This window comes from Bos taurus, chromosome 5 (assembly GCF_002263795.3).
Source record: "Bos taurus isolate L1 Dominette 01449 registration number 42190680 breed Hereford chromosome 5, ARS-UCD2.0, whole genome shotgun sequence".
NCBI classification, from domain to species: Eukaryota; Metazoa; Chordata; class Mammalia; order Artiodactyla; family Bovidae; genus Bos; species Bos taurus.
The window spans coordinates 67,870,508-67,883,599 of NC_037332.1; positions in this window are offsets into that span (position 1 = coordinate 67,870,508).

The following is a 13,092-nucleotide window of genomic DNA, read 5'->3' on the forward strand; positions in this document are numbered from 1 at the left end:
AATACCCACAAGGAAATTAAATTCTACATAAAGTTACATAGAAGTTCATTCCCTGCTTGTTGCATAACACATCCTTACTGTGATCCCACTGTGAAGTGTGGGTTTTATAGATACACCCCCCCCACCCCTGCCCGACCTTTTTAGAAAATATGATTTTTGTTTCAGTGGGCAGTCAGAAGTATGCAGTTGGGATTAGCAAATGATGTTTCAGTATAATTTATCCACTGCTTGATATCTAGATCCACTGCCATTTTCCCATGCGGTTATCTTACAGACAAAATTTTATCATTTTCTACTTTTGTTAATAAGAATACCCTAGAAACTGGCACTTCTGATATTCAATACAAATCTTTAATCTTATACTGAGGAACAATGCTTAAGTTTAATCAGAGTTAAAATAACTTACAAAATAGTTTCTTTTTAAAAAAATTTCTTTATTTTTTGCTTGCCCTGAGTCTTCTTTTCTACGCACAGGCTTTCTGTAGTTAAGGCAAGTAGGGGCTACTCTTCATTGCAGTACAAGGGCTTCTCATTATGGTGATTTCTCTTGTTGCAGACCATAGGCTTTAGGCACATGGGCTTCAGTAGTTGGGGCATACAGGCTCAGTACTTATGGCTCATGGGGCCCTAGAGCTTGGGCTCAGTGGTGCACAGGCTTAGTTGCTCTGTAGCATGTGGAATTTTCCTGGATCAGGGATTGAACTTGTGTCCCCTGCATCGGCAGGTGGATTCTTATCCACCGTGCCACCAGGAAAGTCCCCAAATCGTTTCTTGAAGTGGGTTCATGTGTACTCTGAAATTTAGAGAGTATGTATTCTATAATTTGGTATATCATGTTTTGATAATTTTAGAATTTTGATAATTTACTTTTAGAACTTGCTTTCTAAATCTGGAAAACTTTTTGTTGTTGTTTTTGTAACAAACTGTAAATGGTTTACTTCTAAAACTAAGCAGATAAGGAAGTCTTAAGAGTATATAATTTTATGTGATAAACTTTTTATTTTTAGTCTTAGAACATTAGCATTAGAGTATGAATTGACTTTTGTCCAGGCAGTCTTTCAGTTATAGCTTTCCTTGCCCTTTCCTTTAAGTCCCTCTTTATACACCCCATCATTCTTTGAAAGGATTCTTGTCTTTTTAAATGTATGCTGCCAGAGAAGCTGGATTCAGACTGGGGCACAGGTGCTGTTCAGAGAAGTGTAAGAGAAAGGTCACTGAGGTTGTATGAATGAACTCGTTCTCTCATTTTTATCAAAATGCTATATTTGGTCCTATAGAAATGATAGATATCTTTAAATGTACTTCTGTATGATAGAAAGCCTACTGTTTTAGTAGTTATGTGAGAGTGGGACAAGAAGACATTCTCTCTTTTTTAATAGGTCAGTTTATTTTTTTATTTTGGAAAAAATGGTCAAAAATGGAGACTGACAAATAGTATCTCAAAAAAAAGTCCTCTTGTCCAAACCCTTACATTTCTTTACCTGGACCACAAGAGCCTCTCAACTGCTGTCTTTAACTGCGATCTCATGTGAATGTCCTTGCCTCTTCACCCTTCATCCCCCATCACTTTCAGGAAAGTATTCAGACTCACAGAATCACTCTATGCAACTACCACTAGGACTGTGAGCCTGCCAAGGCAGAGGCAAGATTTTCCTTAGTCATTCTTAGTCTGCCTGAATGTACACGTGCACTGAAGTCATCCTTGGATGGACCATGTGCTGCATGCTCTAGTTGTTCCAACAGCTGGAAATACCTCTAATTTAAGAAGATATTCTCTTCTTTGATGATTTCTATGAACTCCAGGCGAAAGTGCTGGTCTTTTTCATTTTACGCTGGAGGAATGTGGTTCTACACTTTTCTGCAGCATTAATAACAGGCAATTTGTAACTTGTATGTAAATGCAATTTTAAACTCTCTTTTATTCAGTAATTTCAAAGTTATTTAGTAGTAATTTTAAATATCAGTGAAATGTAAGCACCTTGGAAACAACAAGCTCTGAACTTGACTCCAGGCTCTGTTAACATGCCCTGGACAAGCGCTCACATTTTTTACCTGTAAAATTGCAACAGTGACACCAATTTTATAGCACTATTTAAGGAATTAAATAAAATACCTAATAAAATGCCCCCCAAAAAGTTTTTTAGCATTATAAATTTGGCACTTGTAACTCTTATTCTTCATGTAAAATTTTAAGTTTTTGCCATTGTAATTTATATAATCTTGCTCATATGACTTTAGTAACAGATTTGTTGGTTAAAAGTTACTTGACCAAAAAATAAATAATACTTTGACCATAGTAGGATGTGTTTTTCCCTCAGGTTTGCACATAATGTTTTGGAAACATTAAGTATTCCAGTGCCTTTTTAAACGTGGTTAGTACTAAACCCATTTTATTGTGGAGTAGACTGAGTCACTAAATATGTAGACTATATTTTATGAAGGTACACAGGTGAATCACTGAAGACAGAATAGAATCAACAGACTTCAAATACTCTTAAATATCTCACTGTCAACAGGGAGAATCTTGTTCGTTACATAAAAATGACTAAAAAGTGTTCAGAGGAGAAGGCTGCTTGAGGAGGAAAGTAACAAAGTGGGTAAGAGACTCAACTGTTGGTTATAACTTTTTTTTACATTTCCCCCCTTGTTTTTCAGCTTCTTCCAGGTAAAGAAGTTATTTAAATCTATATCTGTTCCTTATTTTTTTGCTTGAACTTGATCAGGTAGGTAAGATTCTGTTTAATATGTAAATTATATCTGCTGACTGTACGTTTTATTTAATCTATTGTGTCTGGTTTTTATTTTTCTTCCTCAAGGTTTTTGTTGTTCAGTAATCTCTTACCAGTTGATTCCTCTTACCTCTTAGTTCCATTTAGACAGGGCTTTCCACTAGGACCGATCCTATTTACCTTTAGTCTTTAGTTTATTATAGCTTAGGTATTACTCTGAGTTTCCTATTGTTGGAATCATTATTTCTACTAACCTTGAATCTAGTTACAAGTACAGTATATGCTAGTTTTATGGTAACTTTATTATTTTTGCAAGTTTACCTCCTTCCTGGAAAGTCATACCAAATAATATTTTTTAACTAAATATAAATTGAGATGTATTCAGAAACTGTGTTAAGGACATATAAAGACCAGTAATGATAAAGATCCATGAAAGGGGCTGTTGGAAAATAGTTGCATATGGCTAGAAATCCCAAGGAAAGAAAAGGTAGAGTAAAGTAGCCTCTTCCCAGGACCATGGTGCTCAGTTTTTTGTTTATGGGTCAGAAAATCCCAAAGACTCAGCAGTCAAGCATTATGAAGAATCTGATCAAGTGCACAGCATCATCATTTCTGTTGTAAAAAGGGGATCCCTCCAGGTCAGGAAGTATAGGCAGGTAACCTTCATTCCTAGTAGCTTGGGGAAGCAGTCCTAGGTATTTATAGTCTCAGCCCAGTCTCCAAAGGAATCAAATGACAGAAGAGACTCAGCTAGAGAGAGACATGGTAATTAGGATAGAGAGCTCATTTCTAGGATCAGGAGGTAGTGGTGGGGCAGAAAACTATTACCTGATGCTTCTAAAGACAAATTCCCTAACACAGAACCAGATAATAGCTGTCACTTACTGAGTGCCTGCTGTCTCACAGAGACTGTGCTGGATTTATACACAAAGTCACTAATACTCACAGGAACTCTGCAAGGAAGTTATTATCTATCATTACATTTTACACATGAGGAAATTGAGTCCCAGAGAGGTCAAATAACTTCCCCCAGATCATAAAAGTAGATCTGTAACTTGGACACTGCTGCTGCTGCTGCTAAGTCGCTTCAGTTGTATCCGACTCTGTGCAACCCCTGAGACGGCAGCCCACCAGGCTCCCCCATCCCTGGGATTCTCCAGGCAAGAATACTGGAGTGGATTGCCATTTCCTTCTCCAATGCAAACTTGGACACAGGCCTGTGTAATTCCAAAGTCTATGTTCTTTCCATAATACCATGTTGTCTGTCTCTCCTAGCATGACCTTTCTATTCCTCCATCAGGGAAGACTCTTGCCCCTAAACACTCCATAGTATAGGAAAGGAAATCTCAGTAATTAAAATTTCATTTGGGCCAAAAAGTAGCCTTTTTTTGGGTGGGGGGGGAAGATTTATTTATTTCTATGCCAAGTCTTCAATGATGTATGTGTGCTTCCTCTAGTTGAGGCGAGTGGGGGCTACTCTTGGTTGTGGTGCGCAGGTTTCTCATTGCAGTGGTTTTTCTTGTTGCGGAGCAGGGGCTATAGGCGTGGGGGCTTCTGTAGTTGGGGCATACGGCTTTAATGTACAGGCTCAGTAGTTGTGGCACACAGGCTTAGTGGCTTCATGGTATGTGGGATTTTCCCTGCTCAGAGCTCCAACCCCATGTCCCCTGCGTTAGCAGGTGGATTCTTAACCACTGGACCACCAGGGAAGCCCCCAAAGTAGCCTTTTAAAAATAAAGGTTTTCTGGGAAAGTTAAGTCACGTGCAGCTTGGTGTGAATTAGAAAAAAAGTAATTAAACTAATAAGACAAACCAAATGAACACATTAATTAAGGATGGGAAAATAAGGGAGGTAACATTGAAAGAGGATGGGCAGGCTGGATGTACCAACTGGTTAGGGGGCAGGAGTTGGAAGGCAGGGAGATTGGTGAGCATGCCAAAAGGTGGATGGGGATCAGTTAAGGCAAGCTTCAGCTACTCTGAAATTTTAATTCTGGAGCCACTAATCAGACAGAAGCTCTTTTCTTTTGTTGTATAAGTGGCAATCTGTAGATCCCTGCTGGGAGTTCCCACTCACCCCTTGCTAAAGTCCTGTCTGAGAAAATCTGAAGTATGTGAATTGGGATATGTTGAAACTGTCTGTAGTTTAAGAATGGGAACCTCTTACTGGATGGTCCTCTGTGTTCTCACTTGTTAATTTTTCACACATTAAGAAGCTATTTTCCTTCTCTTTTTCACAGTCTGGGCAGCTTGCAGGGACAAATCAGAATTTGTAAAGTCAGCAATTCTTAAAATGTGGTCTGCAGACCTCTGGTGGTACCTGTGAACTCTGGTGGTCCTCAAGGTCAAAACTTTTTGCATAGTAATGTTGAGATGTTATTTACCATTTCATAGTAATGTTGAGATGTTTTGACATTTTCATTGATAGTGCAAAGCAATGGTGGGTAAAACTGCTGATGGCTTAGCATGAATCAGACTAGGGGTATCAAACTATACTAGTTTATATCACATTCTTCACCACCACCACACACACAGTGAAATAAATGTCAATTTTACTTAAGACTAGCCTTGATGAAGTCATAAACATTATTAACTTTATTAAATCTCAACCCTTTGAGAATAGATCTTTTTAATATTCTGTGTGATGGGGAAAGTATGCGTAAAGTATTCTGCTACATGAAGTATGATGATTTTCTCAAGGAGAAGCACTTACGCAATTAATAGTTTGACTTGCAAACTGAACTAGCACCTTTTTTCATGGAACACAATATATACTTGAAAAAATAACTGACAGTCAAACTATGGTTATTAGAACTTGAGTACTTGGCAGACATTGGCCCCAAAAGGAATAAAATGAGTCTGTCTCTTCAAGGATAACAATTGACAGTGTTTGTTGCCAATGGTAAAACTGAGCTTTCACATGAATATTAGAATTTGGGAAGTTGTATCTGCCATATGAACTCAGTAGTTTTTTAATACTTAAAGACTTTTCTGGGACTTACTGGTGGTCCAGTGGTTAAGACTGTGCACTTCTACTTCAGGGACTCTATCCCTGGTCAGGGAACTAAGATACTGCATGCAGCGTGGCCAAACAACAACAAAAAAAAGTGCAACAGGGAACTCTGCTCAATGTTATGTGACAGCCTGGATGAGAGGGGAGGCTGGGGGAGAATGGATACATGTGTATGTGTGGCTGAAACTTTGATGTTCACCGGAAACTATCACATCATTGATTGTTAATGGGCTATACCCCAACACAAAAGAAAAAGTTTTAAAAATGACTTGCCTGATGAGGTTAGTGGTACTATTTATGAATATAATTATTAAAAAATATTCTGTGTTAAAATATGCCAACATCTGGAAGATTTAACTTAGTGAATGAATATTTTCTTAATGATCAATATATGACCTTACAAAGTCACTCATGGGTAACAGAGCCTTTCAAAGTGTAAGACCAATGGGTTTAAATGTGATAGAGTATAAAGATGTCATCCACATAGTTTCTGATTCCCCCTTGCACCTAACCTTTAATCAGTCACCACTCGTTGAGTTTTGGTGTAGTATCAAAAAAGAATATCCACAATTATCTAAAAAAAAAAAAATCTATTAAATATTTCTCATTTTTCCAACTACTTGTCTTTTTGAGATTGGATTTTCTTCATACACTTCTACCAAAACAACATATATCACAATATAGTGAATGAAGAAGCAGATATGAGAATCATCTTTTTTTAAACCAGACACTTAAAAAAATAGCAGAAAATGTAAAATAATGCCAACCTTCTCATTATATTTAAGAAAATATAGTTAATTTAAATTAAAATGTTAAGATGTAATGGGTTTATTATTAATTTTAAGACAATATTTTTAAAATGTTTTAATTTCTAAATCGAGTAGATATTAATAAATGTAACCCATATAAACAAAAATTCTTTGGGATCCTCAACAATTATTTAAGAAAGTAAAGGTGTATTGATGCCCAGAGTTTGAGGTCGTGTGTTCCAAGGCAAGGAGGAAGTGTGAGCGTTAATCCAGTCAGTCATTCTGGATTCTGTGAGACTTAACTTGTCTGCAGCATAGGAGGAGCACGGTCCAACATGTTGGGAAGGGGTGGGCTCAGAACCAGTCCCACGGGAGAGTTATGTGCTCTTGTCCATGTCTTCAAGAAGCTTGTGATTATGGAGCTGAAATTGCTGATGTGATCTCTTAAGTGCTGGTTTCAAAAGATACAGCTTCTTATCTGTTTGTGCTTGACCCCACGAAGAACCATAGGGATGCCTTTCACACCTGTCTTGGCTCCCTAACCCTTCCAGTGCCTGAATTAAGAGTAGATTCTCAAATAATTAGAGGGCCAGTTGGTAGTCAGGGGTATTTGGTATAGAATCAGATGGGTGCATTTATTCATCTAGCATGTTTCCTGAATGCTTGCCATGCTAGACTCTATACTAAGCACTGGGAATACAGTAGGGAACCAGGCAGGTGTGTTACCTGTTCTGATGAAACTTACGTATTTTTATTTTCCCCAGAAAATGCCCTTAATCTTCCTTTAGAATTGAGGGCCTGTGGCAGCTAGTGCTGTGTACTGTCTAACTGGATTGGTAATAGAGTGAGTTCTGGTGTTTGCAGTACTATCGGCTCTCAAAGAAAATCAAGAAGGGAGGCTGTGCTGGCAGGGAGGATTCTCTGGAGAAGGGAATGGCAACCCTCTCCAGTATTCTTGCCTGGCAAATCCCATGGACAGAGGAGCCTGGTGGGCTACAGTCTATGGTGGCGAAAAGAAACCGCCATGAGACTAACACTTTCACTTTTTTTAGATGAATTAAGGGTATTACTTAGGACTTCCCTGGTGGCTCAGACGGTAAAGCGTCTGCCTGCAGTGCGGGAGACCCGGGTTCGATCCCTGGGTTGGGAAGATCCCCTGGAGAAGGAAATGGCAATCCACTCCAGGACTATTGCCTGGAAAATCCCATGGATAGAGGAGCCTGGTAGGCTACAGCCCATGGGGTCGCAAAGAGTTGGACTCAACTGAGCGACTTCACTTCACTTAAAGGGTATTACTTGAGAACAACTGTCAAGGTGAACTCAGATCTCTCAGGATTGGTATTGGAGGGAGGCACTCAGCATGGGCAGGCACGGCATTAGCATCTGTGTGTGGGCAGTGGGAATGGTCACAAATACCGTCCTCCCTGTGCCAGCAGCTCATGCATGCTCTCCTGTTTACTCCTCAGAATACTATCTGTGAGGTGCGCAGTGGTGCCACCTTCATATGAAGAGGAAGCAAAGCATAGAAAAGCATTGATAGAGAGGATAGTTGACTTGCTAGTAAACACATTGGTAATTCTTGGCCGCTCCCATCTACTTCCTCCACCTCCCTCCTCAGAACCTTTCGTGACTCACCCTTCCTGCCTTGTGTGTGGTGTTCATAGTACGGATATCATGATAGGTATTCCTAGACGTGAAGATGGCTGTTGTAACCAGAGGTTGTGCAACCTGCTAGCGTGACAGCTGTACCTTGGCTCTTCCTGTGTGGAAGCTCCCACTCACAGGGCTCACTGATATATGAAGTCTTGTATCTTGGTCTCGAGGGTCTGCCCTGTGACTTTGATATGTGTAGCAGACAACATCAAAGTAATCCTCTTAATTTGGTCTGGCAGCTGCTGCCATTCTTCAGCTATCGATGTAGAAAGCAGATATTAAGTCTTAGAGGACATGAGTGACAGTTTGCCACAAGTATGGATCTGGATGCTGTATGTTACTAGCCCAGGGGTTCTGAGATGCGTCACCCTTGTCCCCCCAGGCTGCTTACAGAAAGCATGGCTTTAATGCCTTCAGCAGAAGGGAGAGGAACTAACATTTGAGTTGTACTGATGAATTAACATTCCCTTTTCATGCCAGTGTTTCACATCTCTCTCACTTAATCCTCACAATGACCTTGTGGGGCTGCTGGGTGTAATTCTGTTTTGCAAGTGAGGAAGCAGATGCTCAGCATTTTAGTAGCTTGTTCACCATTGCTGTGTCAAGCCTAGACCTGTCTGGTTCCTCGTTCACTTCTTCAGAGATGGCTTTCCTTAAACAAATAAAAGCCCCTTACAGGGACTTTCCTGGCGGTCCAGTGGTTAAGACTCAACGCTTCCAATGCAGATGGTGTGGGTTTGACCCCTGGTTGAGGAAGTAACATCCTACATGCTGCCAAAAACAAACAAAAATAAAGCCAGCCCCTTACAGGCAGAGGTGCCCAGGCTAGTTCAGATCTCACCACTTTGGTAACTGATACTTATTTGTTCAGCAGATGTGTTTTAGGCACCTGTTTACATGCCAAGCACTGGCAGGAGAGGAGATGAATAAGGCACAGAATTGTTCTTTTTTAAAAAAATAAATAACATCCTTATTGTCTCATGTAATATATTTTTTAAAACATTTATTTATTTATATTTATTCCTGGCTGTGCTGGGTCTTCATTGCTGCATGCAGGCTTTCTCTAGTTGCAGTGAGTGGGGCATACTCTGTTGTGGTTCACAGGCTTATAATTGGGGCGGCTTGTCTTGTTGGGGAGGATAGGTTCTAGGCGCTGGGCTCAGTAGTTGCAGCTCCTGGGCCCTAGAGCACACGGGCTTCAGCAGTTGCGGCCCACTGGCAAAGTTGCTCTTTGGCACATGGGATCTTCCTAGATCAGGGCTCCAACCCCTGTTGCCTGCATTGGCAGACAGATTCTTAACCAGTGGTCCACCCAGGGGGGACCACCCCTGGGGAAGTCCCACAGTGCCGTTCTTTAAGGTCATTTTTCTCATTTGTTTCTGTCTCCTTTCTGAAGGCCATGGAATCACAGAGTAGCTGTGATAGGATGTTGGATAGGTGTTCTCCTGGTAGAAAAAAATAGGAAGGAATTCAAGGCCATAAACAAAAACAAGTTAGAAAACATCATGACCTGTTCGTTTAGAGTGACCATACTAAAGAGGGTCTGATGGAGAGAATGATGAGAGATTAAAGCATAAAAGTAAAGAGACTTTATCAATAGGAAGTGGGGATCTCTGGGAAGTTGTTCTGTTTTTTATGAATGAGACTTAAATTTTATCTGTAGAAATGTTCATTTTAGAAAATATAAGAGACTGCAGTATAATAAAATACAAAAGTTACATATAGTTATATCCAGAGATAACCACTATTAACATTTTTTGTGTATCTCTTATGTATCCTGTGTACTGTTTTGTTATTAAAGTATTTTGCATGTTATTACAAGTTCTTAATAATTTCTCCATTGTTATATTCCATGTAATATTTTTATTTAGCCATTCCATTGTGGTTGGACAGTTTCTGTTGCCAATTTTTTGCTATTATGGAATAACAGGTTAGAAAATATTTTTCTTCGGGCATAAAATTTTTGTTGAATACTTAGAATTATTTTCTTAGGATAGATTATTGTAATTAATTTCTGGGTCAGAGTATGAACATTTCTAAAGTTCTAGAGCCTTTTAAATAATGTGTATTATTTAGTAACTCCACAAGTTTAAGTGGGCCTTAGGAAGCATCACTACAAACAAAGCTAGTGAAGGTGATGGAATTCCAGTTGAGCTATTTCAAATCCTGAAAGATGATGCTGTGAAAGTTCTTCACTCAGTATGCCAGCAAATTTGGAAAACTCAGCAGTGGCCACAGGACTGGAAAAGGTCAGTTTTCATTCCAATCCCAGAGAAAGGCAATGCCAAAGAATGTTCAAACTACCGCACAATTGCACTCATCTCACACACTAGTAAAGTAATGCTCAAAATTCTCCAAGCCAGGCTTCAGCAATATGTGAACCATGAACTTCCATATATTGAAGCTGGTTTTAGAAAAGGCAGAGGAACCAGAGATCATATTGCCAACATCCGCTGGATCATGAAAAAAGCAAGAGAGTTCCAAAAAGACATCTATTTCTGCTTTATTGACTATGTGAAAGCCTTTGACTGTGTGGATCACAATAAACTGTGGAAAATTCTTCAAGAGATGGGAATACCAGACCCCTGACCTGCCTCTTGAGAAACCTGTATGCAGGTCAGGAAGCAACAGTTAGAACTGGACATGGAACAACAGACTGGTTCCAAATCAGGAAAGGAATATGTCAAGGCTGTATATTGTCACCCTGCTTATTTAACTTATATGCAGGGTACATCGTGAGAAATGCCAGGCTGGAAGAAGCACAAGCTGGAATCAAGATTGCCGGGAGAAATATCAATAACCTCAGATATGCAGATGACACCACCCTTATGGCAGAAAGTGAAGAGGAACTAAAGAGCCTTGTGATGAAAATGAAAGAGGAGAATAAAAAAGTTGGCTTGAGGCTCAACATTCAGAAAAGTAAGATTATGGCATCTGGTCCCATCACTTCATGGCAAATAGATGGGGAAACAGTGGAAACAGTGACAGACTTTATTTTTTCGGGCTTCAAAATCACTATGGATGGTGACTGCAGCCATGAAATTAAAAGATGCTTGTCCCTTGGAAGAAAAGTTATGACCAACCTAGATAGCATATTAAAAAGCAGAGACGTTACTATGCCAACAAAGGTCCATCTAGTCAAGGCTATGGGTTTTTCCAGTAGTCACGTATGGATGTGAGAGTTGGACTATAAAGAAAGCTGAGCACCAAAGAATTGGTGCTTTTGGACTGTAGTGTTGGAGAAGACTCTTGAGGGTCATTTGGACTACAGGGAAATCCAACCAGTCCATCCTAAAGGAAATCAGTCCTGAATATTCATTGGAAGGACTGATGCTGAAGCTGAAACTCCAATACTTTGGCCACCTGATGCAAAGAGCTGAGTCATTTGTAAAGACCTTGGTGCTGGGAAAGATTGAGGGCAGGAGGAGAAGGGGACGACAGAGGATGAGATCATTGGATGGCATCACCGACTCAATGGACATGGGTTTGGGTGGACTCTGGGAGTTGGTGATGGACAGGGAGTCCTGGTGTGCTGCGGTTCATGGGGTTGCAAGGAGTCGGACACAACTGAGCGACTGAACTGAATTGAACTGAACTGAACTGAACCACAGGTTCAATGAGTTTTCCCTGTAATTGGTATTAAGAAATAATAATAATAGTTTCTTTAAAGTTATTTTTTTGTTATACTAACATAGTGATGATATTGTATTGAATATCTCTCATATGTGTGAGGTATCTTGTAGTTCTTTTTGTGTAAGTCTTTCATGTTCTTTGCCATTTTTATTTAATTGAATTATTGGCCTTTTCCTATTGACTTGTAACTGTAGTATATGTGTAAAGAAAATTGGCCTTGTATCTCTGATATGTTGAAATTGTAATACTGGTTTTGATTTAAAATTGAATCAAAAGCTAGGCTGAAAAGTGTTATGCTTACAGATAAGTTGTTACAGACAGGTAGTGAGGGAGCAGTGGTATTCACTGTAATAAATACATCACTTTACCTTCAAAAAATTAGTTTTTGCCAATTTGAGGGGTAGAAATATGTCTTTATTTCAATCTATTTCTGATTATTAATGTGGCAAAAATTTTCCATGTGTTTTATTATATTATCTGAATTGTCTGTTCATGTTTCTCTGGAAACCCTTATGTAGCAATTTCTTATGAGCCACTGCTGTTAGCACTTCAAGTGTTAACTAATTTAGTTATGTTGTTCTGTGAGATAAATATTACTGTTATGTTCATTTCACAGCTTAGGAGATAAGACACAAAGACGTTAGAGAACTTGCTCAGCGTCATACAAACAGTAAGTGATAGAGCTGGAGCTTGATACTAGGGAATGTCTCCAAAGGCCAGGCCTTGCTGAGCTGCTCTCTGATCTAACCTGTGCTTATGCTCTTATTGGTCATGGTTCTCCCACTAACTTCTATACACACGCATGCATGCACACCCACACACATACACACGCACATATGCACATCTCACACACCATTAGCACTATTTTTGGAAATAACCACTGCATTGATTGGGCTGTTCATGTGTGCTCTGCTTTTATATAAATGGATCAAGAGGGTGGAGACTGATGGTTGTATAGAACTCACATCAAAATCCATACATATATAACTTCTATTCAAGTAAATTTCTGTCTTGGAATGAATGCAAGTAGAGAAGCTGATTATCCATTTAAGAAAACAATACACAGTTTATAAAAAAGAATTTCTCTAAAGTAGGAAGTAGAAAATATATCTTTGTATTGTGCAAAGATAATGGCTGGCTTCCTATCATGGCGGGTGGCACAGCGTTACTCCTCTTTTTGAGTTGTTAGAATTAAATAGGATGTTTGTAATGTATCTAACATGGTGTTTAATTAATGTCCTCTTCTCAATGTGCTGAGATATGAAAAGGATAGATTAAGCTTTTATAAGGCAAGTAAATCTCTTTTTAATTGCCA